At 40.8% G+C, this 15,342-nt stretch overlaps 1 protein-coding gene and 1 long non-coding RNA gene across 2 annotated transcripts in view; one reads left to right on the top strand and one right to left on the bottom strand.

Moving 5' to 3' along the window:
* Positions 1–368: 368 nt before the first annotated feature.
* acsl2 (acyl-CoA synthetase long chain family member 2) overlaps positions 369–15,342 on the top strand; it is a 38,751-nt gene continuing 23,777 nt past the window's right edge. The window contains 1 exon segment of the mRNA XM_032517062.1: positions 369–491. The gene's annotated coding sequence lies outside the window, so the exon portion shown is untranslated.
* LOC116690231 (uncharacterized) overlaps positions 6,851–15,342 on the bottom strand; it is a 19,666-nt gene continuing 11,174 nt past the window's right edge. Inside the window, exons 3-4 of the long non-coding RNA XR_004332194.1 lie at positions 10,387–10,390; positions 6,851–6,886 (exon numbers count right to left, since the gene is read on the bottom strand). This is a non-coding gene — a long non-coding RNA (uncharacterized LOC116690231). The remainder of the gene's footprint in view (positions 6,887–10,386; positions 10,391–15,342) is intronic.

The raw sequence follows: 15,342 nt of genomic DNA, 5'->3' as shown, positions 1-15,342 counted from the left end.
TTTAATTTTAGTCTCAATAATTCCTAATTTCTGCTTTTCTAACTTAAACATTAGGTATGATTTCCTATAAATGAGGTTTATTGAACATAAATTCCAAAAATAACTGTGAAAGTGAAGTTAATTAGTTTTTCGCAGTGTTGAAAACGTCAAAAAAAGTGGGAAAAATTGAAAAAGAAGTGTCAAAAGTGTTGAAAAAAGGACAAAAACATAAGAAAAATATAAAAACATAGATTAAAAAAAACCTCAACAAAAGTGCTGATTTTCAGGGGGAAGACAACACGAGGGCTAAAAGTCCGAGGGAACACTTCCCGCTCATAAAACGAGGATGCGCACTTTTACCTCTGAGCTTTTATTTTTTTAAGGTTTTCACCGGAAATAGAGTCCTGTTCTCCGCAGCTTGACGTGTAAAGATATTTCCATGGATCTGCAGCTTGAGTAGAGGAACTTGGGAGCACAACCGTAGGACCGTTTGGAGCCCTGAGTTTACCGAGGTAAATTCAATTTGCTATTTCTTTGTTTCTGAGTTTGTTCCGGGTCGGTTCTGCTCGACATCAGAAACCCAAACTAAGATCCGGATGGAAATCTGAGTTGCGTCTGCAGCTCGCGCTCACCGAGCCGAGAGTCTGTCGTAGTCCTCGGAGCCCCGTGGAGATGAATGAACCTGTTGACAAACTGGTCCATAAGTTTGGAAGAGTTGGGTTTTTAAATGCTCCAGTGATGACATACAGGCACAGTTAGTAATGCTGCGTTCAAGACGCATTGGATAATGGGTTATAAATGTCTCGCGATAAGATTTTAACATGCATGGTGTCTAATGTGCTCACCTGAAGCTATAACTTATAATGATCTCATGAGGCTGTTTTTCCTACTGCAGTACTTGTAGAAACGCACTTTAAGATTTCTGGATATTTCTTGCAGTGTGCTTTCAAATTGTTTAAAAGACCTGGGGTGCACTTACTGTGTGTGTGCGTGTGCGTGTGCGTGTGTGTGTGTGCGTGTGTGTGTGTCTGCCATCTTAACCCTCCTGTTGTCCTCCAGTCAAATTTGACCCATAATATTATTCAAAAAGTTTCTATATCAGAAAAAAATTGGGTTTCTTTCAATCAAATTCTATGGTTCCATACAACCAACTAGTAAAATAAATGATCAGTTTACTACATTCTTTGAATTTGGGTGTTTTTATTCAATTTTATAGCATTTGGAGAAAAAAATTGATAAAAGAATGTTGAAATAAAATGGGGAAAAAAACAACAAAAATGTGCAAAAAAATTGGAAAAAGTGACAAAAAGAACATGGAAAATAGGTAACTAAAATGTCAAAAAGTGACAAAAACTTTGCAAAAAGCAACACAAGTGTTAAATAAATAAAATTTTACATTATGACCCCGAAACATAAAAAAGTTGCATGGTCGACGGGAAGACAACACAAGGGTTAGGTAGCCTACCAGAGGGTCTAAGGACCCCCCCCCCCCCAGGACATTAAGTGTTAAACACTTCATTTCTTGCTTTGTCCCTACTGTCATATCTGATGAATTCATGGTGCAGACCTTAAGCTTTCTGGATATTTCTTGCAGTGGGCTTCCAAATTCTTTTAAAGAGCTGGACTGCACTCATGTGTACCGGTCATCTTAACCCTTGTGTTGTCTTCCCGTTGGCCGCAACTTTTTGTTTTGTTTTTCTGGGTTGAGATTTGACAGTTTGTCTACACTTTTCTCAACGTTTTTGTAAATTTCATTCTTATTTTTGTGTGATTTCTTGTCTTTTTTTTTGTTGACATTTTTTAAATTATTTTTTAGTCAATTTTGTAACAATTTCTTAGTCGCTTTTCCCAATGTTTTTGATGGGTTTTTTTGGTCACTTTTTCCGAATTTTTTTTTTTGTTTTTGTTTTTGTGGTAACTTTTCAAGCGTTTAAAAAAAAATTGTTGTTGATTTTTTTTTTTTTAATTTTTTCCAACATACTATCACTTTTTTCAACGTTCTTTTCTGATATAGAAAGTTTTGGTAAACCGTTCAAATTTGACCCGAGGACAACACGAGGGTTAAGTTCAGGTTGGTTTGAGCCTCAAACGCTGCATTATGACACACGTGGATGCACCAACTCATGGTGGAAACTTCTTTATGTGAAGGAAAACGCTAAAGTGAGATGGAAGGTGACAAAATGCAAGATTTAAAGAGTATAACTGACTGAATACTGCAGTGTAGAGGTCTTCCACATCATGGCGCTGGTGTGATTAGTGGGAACACCAGGTACCGTACACGACGGTTGGTCGAAGAAATCCACTTGGAAAAAGTAATCTCTCGAGTACAGTTCATGCGTAACGTTACTCCATACGGTTCTCATCGGGTGTGCACGCCAACTCTGCCAGAACACGGAAGTGGACTAAAGTTTTTTTTTAAACCCAAAAAAATCCTCCATGCAGGAAAACCCCCTGAAATAGCCCACGGCCCTGTGGTGTTTGGTCCCTGATCCAAGCTGGGGATGATTATGGGTTGGAAGAGTGTGTGTTTGGAACTGCAGGTTAGCTTTAAGGGGATTTAACATCTGTACAGCACGCTAGAGCTCAGTATCACCGCTGATTTCCTGAATCGATTTGATTCTGTATTTAATCGATTAACTAATGCTGTAAACTGTGAAAGGAACCCTCCAACCTGGTGCATTGTTAAAAAATAGGAAGTCTGTCGTTAAGAATGGACCCCGAAGCAGTCTCTTTTATATAGACCTTAGTGGTCCACTAATACTGTATCTGAAGTCTCTTTTATATAGACCTTAGTGGTCCACTAATACTGTATCTGAAGTCTCTTTTATATAGACCTTAGTGGTCCCCTAATACTGTATCTGAAGTCTCTTTTATATAGACCTTAGTGGTCCCCTAATACTGTATCTGAAGTCTCTTTTATATAGACCTTAGTGGTCCCCTAATACTGTATCTGGAGTCTCTTTCCCAAAATTCAGCCTTGGTGCAGAATTACAGCCACTAAAGCCATGATGTCTCTCTCTGATGGGGTGGGGGGTCAAATTCTCTGGGTGGGCAAAGCAGAGAAAGAGGAAGTAACCTTGAAAAAAAAACATTTCAACGGCTGCGACCATTGATTATTTTCATTGGCGATTCATCTTTTGATTGTTTTGGTTAGGTGCTTGGTCTATTAAATGTCAGGAAATGGTGAAAAATGTGGATCAGCGTTTCTCAAAGCCCAAGATAACGTCCTCAAAATGTCTTCTTTTGTCCATGACTCAAAGATATTCAGCCGAAAAGATAGCTCCCCTGGTAGAGCAAGCGTCCTTATATAGACGTTTAATTCCTCGACAAAGAAGACATTCAGCCATCAAAACCAACCAGACTCCATTTAAAAAAGCTAAACTTTTAGCGTGTATAGAGTCAGCGTATTCTCACATGTAAATCGAACACCATGTGTTTATTTCAACCAAAACTAGAGTTGTAATGGTTGGAAAAGTGGAAAGACGACCCAAAATGGCTTTACAATTGTTTTATTGTTTTTCTGTCGACTTGAATTAACTATATTTTACGATGCTAAAAAGACTGTTTATTTACATGGAGTCTGGTGGGTTTAGCGAACGCAATTTCGCAGATGTTTGAATGTTTAAAAAAAAGGAATCTTACTCTTTAACGGAAAGGTCAACCTCCTTAAAAATCCTTTCCATAATGTTGTCAGACACTTTGAATATTAATCTGAACCTGTCAACGGAAAAACAAGCGCTTGTCTGAAGGTAAATGCAAAAAAACAACAACATGAAAATAGGGTCCAGGTTGAAAAACACAGTAGTTACCCTTTTAGAAGCTGGAATCAGAGCATTTTTTTGACTTTTCCATAAAAAATAACTATCAAAATAGTTAGCAATTTAATCAATTAATCTTTGCAGCTCTTTTGCTATGGACTACATACAGAACACAGGTTGATTGGGGGATGACAGGCATGTAACAGGTAGCCCGAGGCAGGCTGCATGTTTGGGCATTTCCTCCTGCTCACAAGCAGAGACAGAGCTACGAGAAACTCAGGCCTGCTGTGTGGAAGAATATGTAATTTAAAATAACAGAAACCAAAACCTGGTTTTGAGGAACATCTGGCACTTAGGTCAATGATGACTACAGTCATTGATTGACTCAGACTGTCAAACACTGTTTGTAGACACACACAACCAAACACACACACACACACACACACACACACAACACCACACACACACACACACACACCACACACACACAACACCCACACACCCACTGCTTCAGATACAGTATTAGGGACCACTAAGGCTATAAAAAGAGCTTCAGATACAGTATTAGGGGACCACTGGTCTAATAAAAAGAGACTTCAGATACAGTATTAGGCCACTAAGGTCTATATAAAAGACGTCAGATACAGTATTAGGGACCACTAAGGTCTATATTAGAGACTCAGATACAGTATTAGGACCACTAAGGTCTATATAAAAGAGACTTCAGATACAGTATTAGGGGACCACTAAGGTCTATATAAAAGAGACTTCAGATACAGTATAAGGGGACCACTAAGGTCTATATAAAATGTCATGGGACCTTTTAAGAATTAAAATGGCAATTGTCAGGAATTTATGTTAGTGACATTACCATCGGGTAAAGCCTATTATTAAATTAAAAAGCAGCAAGTGCAGGGACCTAAAATGAGGAGAGACGTTAACTCTTCTTCTGTGCTCCATTTAAAACTCTGGCAGCCAGGCTCTGTGTTGAGTTTTAAATTATTAAAACAGACTTTTGGTCTAGCCTGATGGGATAAAAAGCAGTACAAGCTGCTTTTAACAAATGTATGCATGTCTTTTTTTTATCACCAGTGGACAGAAAAGGACTGACCTCAATGATGTTCTTTTAAGTAATAATTACTTTTTAGTTATTTCCCTAAATGAATAAATATTGATGTGGTCTGCTAGAAGAGCCAGAATGAAGTCCCCCTTAAAGCTACATTCCTGAATAGAATTAGAGCTGTATAACTATTAAAGGTGCTGTTGGTAGGATTGTGAAGATCCAGGACTTAGTCAAAGAATAAAAAAAATCTCCTAAGCCCCTCCCCCTGTGAGTGCATGAATGTGTATGCATGAGCAGTGATTGACACGCACTTAGCATCTGAACTGGGAGCGATGGATTTGTTTGAACCGCCCAGGCTGTAGGTGGTGCCAAAGAAGACAGATGGGTTTTTTTTAACCCTCATGTTGTCCTTGGGTCAAATTTGACCCATTTTTTTCAGTTTTTTCATCACACAAAAAAATAGGCCTTCGAAATAAGTGAAAAATGTCAACATTAGAAATAACAATAACTTTGGATAAAACATCAAAAAAAAGCCCCCACAACATTGAAAAAGTGACACAAATGTCAGAAAAAGTGATAATAGGGTTGACAAAAAAATGGTTGATGGGAAGACAACACAAGGGTTAAATTACCTGCTTTATGTAGTTCTACTGGAATATATAGGGTCATATTTATGTCATATTTCAGCAAATATGACATAAAGTTAGTTTTATCATTTTTACCTACTGCATCTTTAATTTAATCGCCGACTTTTCGGTTTGAGTCATTTCTTATGAAAAAAAAATCCTTAACCCTTGTGATGTCAACCATGAAACACTAGTAACACTATTTCCAACATTTTTGTCACTTTTTCATTGTTGTGGGTGCTTTTTGGACGTTTTTTCCCAAAGTTATTTGATATTTCTAATGTTGACATTTTCAGCGCTTATTTTGAAGGCCCATTTTTGTGATTTAAAAAAACTGATAACGAGTCAAATTTGACCCGAGGACAACATAAGGGTTAAAAAGTCTCTGGTTCCAGCTTGTTAAATGTGACTATCTTCTAGTTTTTTCTCTCCTCTGTGACAGTAAACTGAATATCTTTGAGTTGTGAACAAACCAGGACATTTCAGGACGTCATCTCGGGACTTTTGGAGACACTGATCGACATTTTTCTGAAATTTTAGAGACCAAACAACTAGAGGATGGATACCCGACCCGAGCCCGACGGGACCCGACGGGACCCGACGGGCCTCACTTCTTTGATTTGTTTTTCACAGTCAAATTTAGGATTGATTTTAATAAATGCATCGGAATGCGTCGCAACCTGCGATCCCTCAGGCCTCTCTGGAACATGTCAAAGACCGTCCTGGTGTCATCGTAGAAAACTCCCGCAGTGTGTCGTCTTTAAGGAGAGCCGATCGTCTGCACTGGGATCTCCTACAACAAAACGTCACTATTAAACACTTTTAGGCTAACTCAATTTTTTTTCATTTCAACCTGGACCCTATTTGCATTGGTGTCTAGTGACTAATGAACACAAAAAATCTTTGTTGAATTTATTGAAATTGTCCAGTATTGACGACAACGCGTTAAGAGGCAGCCGTGAACCGATGTCAAAGTAACCCTAAAAGGTAATGCCACCTTCAGTTTGTGTCCCTAAGGTTTTTGGCAAACAAGTTGCATGTACTTAAGGCAATTATATCCAGCTCTACACTCACAAAAGTGCTCATTTTGCCACACATATTCTAAGTGTCTGACCAAATTTGGAAAGGATCCCTACAGAGAGAACCTTTTTGTAAAGAGTAGATCCTTTTAGTTTACATTAAAACAGCTCCAATAGTCTGTTCCAAACCCACCAGACTCCATTTAATAAAACCTATAAGAATGTTATAGAGCAGCATATTCCACAATAATGGGTGAATTATGGCTTTATTTCAACCAAACCAGAGTGGTTGTTGTTGGAACAGTGAAAGACAACCAAGATGGCTTTTATAGTTTTTTTTGGTTTCTTTTGACTTTGATTGAAGTGTTTATTTACGATAAATTCCTGTTTATTTAATGGCTTTAATTTTTGTTTAACGTGAAACAACCCTGAAATCACCATCTTAAATAAACAATAAGTTCTCATCGTAACATAACTTCATTCAAATTCGACACAAAAAAACAAAAACTAACATTGCCTAACTTGACAATTAGTGTGAAGGTAGTCTCAAGTTTAACTTCTGTTTTTTATCTTTTTATGATTTTTTTTTGAGTATACTTGTGTTTTATCTGTGTAACTGATTTTGTGTAAAGCACTTTGCATTGCCCTGTTGCTGAAATGCGTTATACAAAGGGCTGCCTTGCCTTGCCTACCACAGCCGTCTGGTTTTACATGTTAAAGTTGGCTGGCTCTGACACACAAAAGTCCTGTTTATTTCATGGAGTCTGGTGGGTTTGTCGATTTCGGGCTGTTTGATGTTTGTTCCCTTTAACAGAAGGCTCTCTCTTTTGGGATCCTTTCCATAATGTTGTCAATATTAGAATATAATCCGAGTCTGTCAGCGGCAAAAAACCTTAGTGGACGGAAACTGGCGGTGTGTATTTGCCCTTTGGTTTAGTTTGCAGCCCGTTTCGCAGTTGCCGGTTTACAGCCTTCTTGCTCAATACAGAACCAACTTCACATATTTGTTTACATGAACGACGTGCCGACAGCGGGACTCACATTCACCAGCGACGGACTGGGCTTGTTTCACAGGGAGGACGCATGTCGAGGACGGGTCACCAGCCAGTATGCGGTGAGAGACGCCACGCTCCGAACCCAGGAGAGGAAGGACAGGGAGAAGACGGCCACGGCAGGAGACTCCAGAAGTCCTCCGATTCAGAAGCTTTGAGTCCACGCTTGAGCGAAGTGACTGTAACCAGTCCTGAAATGCATAGCTGAACAGGAGGAGGACAGAAGCAAGAAGAAAGAAAGGTTTCATCGTGCTGCAGTTTGAAAAATGCAGAAGGCAGCACATAGCACACTGAATCAGCCACTTTCTGTAACTCACATTTTATGTTTATGTTTTTCTATGTTTTTGTCATATTCATTATGTTTTTTTCTTTTTCAGATAAAAGACATCTACAGCAAGTATACCTCCTCGGATTACATCAACTTTATTAACCCAGTCTATTTTTTTTTTACCACTTCAAGATTCAGTGTGTCCTTTAAAGTCACTTTAAACGTATGTATTTCCTGCTAATTAGAAAGAAATTATGTTGTAATTTAAAAAGATATGTTTTTATTTTCATATCCAATTGTAACCCGCACAACATAGTGACCTTGAGCTCTGCTTTAATGTGACCTGAGAATTAGAGCACGGAAGCACTTGGGATTGCTCAGGACTGGAGAAGCCGGGATCAAACCGCCAACCTCGTGGTTAAAGGACCAGTACCTTCCTTCCAGAGCAGCAGCCTAAAGATTCCCTGACCGGGAATCGAACCCTAACCACCGGGAATGGTATGTGTACGTGTTACGTTTTTTTCTATTTTCCATTGAGCAATGAGCACCCACATGCTTCTACCAAATCTAATGTCTGTGATTGGCTCAAGTCGTAAGAGCTGAAATGTGTATTTTTTCACCCTGGGACCAGTTTCAAAAAAGTTGCGCATGCGTCACTTAGCGACAAGTAGAACTAACTATATGATTTAAATTATGCTACCGACTCTTGCTTCTTTGCTCTAATTACACATCAACTTAACTTAATTTTTACGTCACTTACACCGCAATATTGTTTCTCTTATCATGGCAACCGCACGTTAAAATTCCTTTTGTTTGACGGCATTTTACTTACTCATCACCATATTTTCATTGTCTATTTCTTGCCTTTTTCTTGCCTTGTATTTCTTTCGTGCTTACTTGTTTGGGTGTTTTGTTTTGTTTTTCTGTTTTTTGCTGTTTGCTGCTATGCTGCTACTTGAACGACAGAATTTCCCCGTCGTGGGATAAATAAGTATATCTAATCTATCTAATGCTAATGAAGGACTTCTGTAATGTCAACACAGTAAAAATGACAAAGTTTGCTTCACTGCTAGCTTAGCTACAGTTAGCATCAAACAACACAAAGGCTGTCAGTTGAAGGTGTTTTGAGCTAACGTTAGCAACCAACAATCATAGGTAGCTAAAACATTTTTGAAAGGATTGCTAGCTTAGCTACAAGCTAGCTTAGCTACAAACTAGCATCAAACAAAACAAGCTGTCACTGAATGGCGTTTTTGAGCTACGTTAGCAACAACAATCATAGATACATTTTCTGAAATGATTCCCATCTTCTGTATTGTTCGTACTGAGATAAGTTTTAATTCATGGATTCCACAATTTCAGTATACACGTTATGCCATAAACCGTCTACATCTGAGCATGCGCGACTCAAACCTGCACTCGCCTCCCATCGTGAGGCAGCCCCCAAACAACTGTGCCGGCTGTTCTGGATCATTCAAAGACTAAACTGGATTCTTTAAAACTTCATACACTAGTTTGTCACACAGGTTCATCCATCTTCACACGAGCTGGAACAACAAAGGCCTATTTCTTCCTGCCGCCCCCCCCCCCCCACCACCCCCCCACAGTAAACACTACATCCATCTTAAACACAGAATGCAACAAACCTCCGAGGGGGTTATTAAAGCCAACACTTGCCCTTCTGAAACTCTTTAAACCCCAGTGTGAAGGGGCTGGTTAAAAGGCTGAACCACACTGGGCCGCAGGCTTGGCACCACTCACAGAGGGAGAAAAAACAAAGAAAGCTGTAAGGGAGGAGAGCTGGAGGGGGGAGGGGGAGCACCAGAAGTAATAACGATTGGTTTAACAGAAACAGGCGCCGAGGTTACTCTCAGTCATGTTGCGCCACTCTTGATTCACAGAGTAGCAACTCGGGGTCAGACAGTAGCGGGGGCCGGTGCTGAGATATGGTGAGGGGAGGCCGCCTAAGTTCCCCCCCCCCCCCACACACACACACCCACCCAACCCCCACCCCTTGATAGAATAGACTTTATTGAATGCAGTCCTTTCAGTGCAAAACATCGGTAAAATGCCAAGCAGATAATAATAATAAGAGTCTCTAAAGCACTCTCTCCTCTCTCTCTCTCCTCTCTCTTTCTCTCTCTCTCTCTCTTCTCTCTCTCTCTATATTATATATATTATAAATAGAGAGGTAGTTTTATTTGTTGTAAATGAGGTTTTCAAGAAGATTTGCACATCCTACAAATCATTTTGTGCAGGTGTGGTGGGACAAAACGAGGACTTGAAAGAAGAAACCCGCACACTGCTCTTGCTGCAGGATCCCCATTATTTTATTAAGAAAGGAAAGTTAACCCACAACACGGCAGAGCACACAAACATTCATTCACTGCTGATTCATCCTTCCGCTGCCAGGCTCTTTATTGTTTTCATATCGAACGAGATAAAGAGGGGGGGGGGGGGGGGGGCCTTGAGACTATCTAAAAGCTCAACACAAACCTAGAAAAACTGCTCATTTCGCCTTCTCTACCAAACCACGTTCATCTTCTTCCAGGCAAGGACGTCACCTAACTGAATAAGTCTCCGCTTTCCCACACCCCTCCTCCTCCCCCCCCTTCCTCAACCACCCTCAACCTCTCACCCCTTCTCCCCCGGTGCCCAATAGGAGCGGGGATAAAGAGGATTCAAACCTCCTCCCTTCCTATTCTACCAGGCCGCTTCCCTTCCCTGCAAGGACAAAGTGATGCCACACTCGTCCGCATAGCAGAGTACCAGCGGTTCCTAAAGTATTTTAATGTTTCTACTAATAACGCCTTAAAACAAGTACTACTTCGTTTCCTAAAAGGTCTTCTACTAGGGCTGCAATTTCTTCGCCCATTAATCTGTAGATGATTTTCTGGATGAATGGATTAGTTGTTTGGTTTGTAAAATGGTAAAAATGTGGATCAGTGTCTCCCAAAAGTCCAAGAGGACGTCCTCAAACGTCTCGTTTTTGTCCACAACTCTAAAGATATTCAGTTACTGTCACAGGGAGAGAGAAACTAGAACATATTCACATTAACAAGCGGCAATTAGACAGTTTCGCTTTTTTCATAAAATATGACTCAAAGCGATTATAGTTGACATCTGATCTACTAGTCGGTTAATTTGTTGCAGCTCTTTTTTATATTTCTTTTGTCTTGTCAAGGATTAATAAATACCATACGTCATAAATAAGTGTGTTTGGTGGTGTGTGTGTGTGTGTGTTGTGTGTGTGTGTGTGTGTGTGTGTTGTGTGGGTGTGTGTGTGTTGTGTGTGTGTGTGTGTGTGTGTGTGTGTGTTGTGTGACATTATAAGTTACTCAATTTATGTTAACGCCGTATAGTTATTTTTTATTTTTGCGGCATGAGATCTCTTACTATTTTATTTATTGATGTTATTGGAGAACCACACAGCCAAAAAAGCTATTGAGCATTAAATATTAATATGAGTACTATACAGTATATTATTTTTCTCTGTCTTAAAATCCGTCTGATGTGGGGGCCTGGGTAGCTCACTTGTTACACGCCCTACAGAGACGCGTTTTTTTTTTTTTTTTTTTTTTGTTATTTGATTAGGACAATGCACATTAATGAACATTTCTGTAATGCGCCAGTGTTAGCCAATTGGCTAGTTTCAACTGTAGTCCTACCTAGGATGCATGTCTTTTATGTCATTGCATGTCATTCCCTTCTTTCTCCCTTTCAGATCTAAGGTGTCCTGTCAACAATAAAGGCCTAAAACAGCCACACACACAAAAAAAATTTAAAGAATTCCATACTGATTTTCCTAGTAGTAGCCGTGAAGTCACATTCCATTTGATCTAGAAAAGGTAGAATGAAAATGTCTTAAAGTCTTAAATTGAACTTGGAGCACCCGGGGGTCATTTTATCTGATTGAACCCTCCTCGGTTGTCCCTTCACACCTGCTGAGCGACACAGCAGCTGGTGTACCCCTCGAGTCATTTCTCTAGGTAAATAAATGAGAAACAAAAAAAGACTTTTTAAAATGTACCACTCCAACAATGACAGTCTGCTGTGAGAGGACTTCCTGCGGCCCCCCTTCGTCTCCCTGATGCCTCCCTGCTCCCATTCACCAGCCCATTGTCACACACACAGAGGCCTTGTGCTCCCGGCACCACGCGTTAAATAACTTAAGGAATTTAAATGCACCCTCGCGTCCCGGTTCGCCCTCTGGGGGAGAAGAACCTGAAAGTTCCGATCATCAGCACGGCACTATTTTCTACAGCTGCAAAGATGAATTGTTAACTTTCAATTATCAATTCATCTATTGAGTCATTTTTCATGACAAAAGTAAAAGAAATCTGATTCCAGCGTGTAAATGTGAATACTTCTGTCTCTTCTCTCCTCTAGAGAGTAAACTGAATATCTTTGAGTTGGACACAATGAGACATTTGAGGACGTCGTCTTGGGCTTTTTGGGAAAACATGATCACCACATTTTCCACCATATTCTGATATTTTATAGCCCAACAACTGAACATATACAGTAATTGGAAAAGAACCAACAGATTAATCCATGATGAAATGACCATTAGTTATAGTTGTAGTTATTTTTATTATCCTTTATCTGCCGATTATTTTCTCGATAATCTTCTGGTCGATAAACAAGTGATGTCTTTAAATGTCTTGTTCGTCATCCAAACCCAGAGATGAGGCTAAAAACGCATTTTCTGCCAAATAATCATTCGATAGTCGACTAACTGTTGACGTCATACTAACAGTATGATGTTTGATCCAACATACTAGATCCTTTTCAAAATAGAGCTGCAGCTAACAATATTCCATTGTTAATTAATCTGTTGAATACTTATCTTGATTAATCGATTGGTGTTTGGTCAGAAATGGTGAAAAATGTAGATCAGCGTTTCCCCAAAAAGCCCAAGAGGCATCCTCAAATTTCTTGTTTTGTTTTACCACAATTCAAATATATTCAGTCACAGAGGAGAGAAAAACTAGAAATTATTCACATTCAAGACGCTGGACTCAGACCTTTTACATACATCAAGCATGTTGGTTTTTTATAAGTGTAAGCAACTAACTAAATCAAAAGTGGCCTATGAGGTGTGGTGCTAGACAGTCTGAACCTGGTGCGCTTGGTTACATGAACCTCTGGCTGGAGGGCGGGGGGGGGATGGGGGGGGGGTCTGCGCGATGCACATGCACAAATGTTTCATTGTCTGAACAACCGATTGGAGTCAGTGAATGTGACACCATGGGAGACTCACAAACATCTTGAAAGTGAAGGCATGTTTTCCCCCAGTGTATGGCGAGCCTGGTGGCTCACCGGGTCGATCCCCCCCCCCCCCCCCCACCTGCACCAGGCCTAAGACACTGGGAATTACTTTGAATGTACTTTAATAAACAGTTTTCAAATCTCCAGTTAGCTCTTTGCACTAGGTGGGCATCGTTTGGTTTTTAACCATTCTGATTCTTCCTTTCGGTTCTGATTCTTCGAGGGGTGAGTTATAATGGGTCACATGCTTATTTAAAAAAATAAAGGACCATATTATTTTTGGATCAATGGTGTTTTGTAGAGATGTTCCGATACTGGTCCCAGTATTGGTTCCCCTTAATACTGCCTAAAACGCTGGTTGATATGGGAAGTACTGGAGTTTATGCACTGATCCGATACCACGTAATTAAGCCATAGAGAAAATCTACGTTAAAGTAGTGTATTTATGTTCTTTTTTCCATTATAATTGACTATTAAAAGAAATTTTCTGTGGCATTTTTTTTGTATTTGTTCAAGTTTCACGAAGAGTTTAACCTGACCAGACCGACAACAAGATAAAATCATATCCCATCCATGCAGGGCGAGTAGTAACACAGCTGTTAAACATAACGAATTATATACACACTGGTATGGGATCAGTACTCGGTATCGGCCGATACGCAAGTTCAGGTATCAGAATCGTTATCGGGAAGCAAAAAAATGGTATCGGACCATCTCTAGTGGGTTGCAGTTTTACCGCTTTTTCAGCGTAAAATAACCCCGCTAGAGCGCCGCTTACTGCCTCCGTGGCTGCAACAGAAGCCAAACCTTGCCCTGTTAAATCTGGAACCAATGATCGGATTTTGAAACCAAATCTTCCACATTCCAAATAGAAACGACTTCACTGAGCGTAGTTTTTGAATCAGTTTCTCGATGCCCAATCCTACAAAGCGCTGACTGGACGAATGGCCCTATGGACTGTCTTTGGTTTCAAAATCAGTTGCCGCAACTCATCTCACCAGACACACATACACAGACCCACACACACACATACCGCATACACACTACACACCCCGTCCCTATCCCTACCCCCCTCCGACCTGACTGCCTCGGGACCTATTTTTGTTTCTTCAACACCCACACCCCAGTCACCTCAAAAAATCCCCTATGTGACCACAGTACTGTGTGTTTTCCTGTGCATCATTTTGTGATTTGTGTTGTATTCTTGTCTTTTTTCTCCTTCTCATGCGTATCGGATGCTGGTAACTTTAATTTCCTTGCGAGAGTACACCCCAAGGCATTAATAAAGCTAAGTCTAAGTCTAAGTCTTGTAGTTTTTTTTAAATTCTCAACTCTGTGATTTCATCCATGATTCTGTTATCACAGAAACTACAGGGCTCTACATTAAGCTGCCATCAGTCCTGTGCCTGGCCCCAGCTGGCCCTCGTTGGGGGAAAGACACTTGCCACCGGGCTAACAACTCCTCTCCTTCCACTGGAAGTGTTTTCTACGTGGGAGTTGTGTCGTCTCCCTCATTCATTCTTCACCTCCTTCATCCTCGACAATAAAACTTCCCTGGACCGAGTGTGTGTCTGTGTGCTTCACGCTTCATTTGGGAATCACATCCGGAGAAACACCATGCATTTTTGTTCTTTCTCTCTTGTTGTCCCCATCTCTCACCCCCCCCCCCCCCCCGACCCTGCTGCCCGCCGGGCCAGCCACCCTCACGTTGTCCCCCTCCATCGGTCCATTCACTCCTCACAACACATGGACAGTGTGTAGAGTTCATTGCTGCAAATGCAGTCGCCTCCGTCCCTAACCCCCCCCCCCCCCCCCTCCCCATGTCACCTCCTGTAGTTTCTGGGTCGGGGGAAGCATTCCCAGCATCACCACAGAAGCTCCGCAGGCCACTGTCACGGCCTAGTCTCGCTCTTCGGTGCAGCGATTCAGGGACCTATTCTTCGTAGACTGGTTCTACCGTTAATCGGTTTCTTTTTTTCCTGGATGAGTGGTTAGTTGTTTGTAGAGTGCGGATCGGGACGGATTTTTTCGGTCCACCGACCCAGCCCGACACAGTTAAATCGCTTTGTTTCTCTTCTAATGACACATGTACGTTTTTTGTGTAGAAAGCCGCTTTTATTAAGCAACTGTAGGAAGGCATTGGGAAATGTCAACAGATGACGCATACAACACGGGGCAACAAGCGCCATTACCACATATAAGCTGTTTAAATTCAAAATGTTCAATCCTTATCGCGCTGATGTGACCGAGCCCGACCCGAACCCGAGCATCCTTTCTAAAAATCTGTTCCAACCCGGCCCGGGCCC

This window comes from Etheostoma spectabile, chromosome 5 (genome assembly GCF_008692095.1).
Source record: "Etheostoma spectabile isolate EspeVRDwgs_2016 chromosome 5, UIUC_Espe_1.0, whole genome shotgun sequence".
Lineage (NCBI taxonomy): Eukaryota > Metazoa > Chordata > Actinopteri > Perciformes > Percidae > Etheostoma > Etheostoma spectabile.
This window is presented reverse-complemented; position numbering and strand designations above follow the sequence as displayed.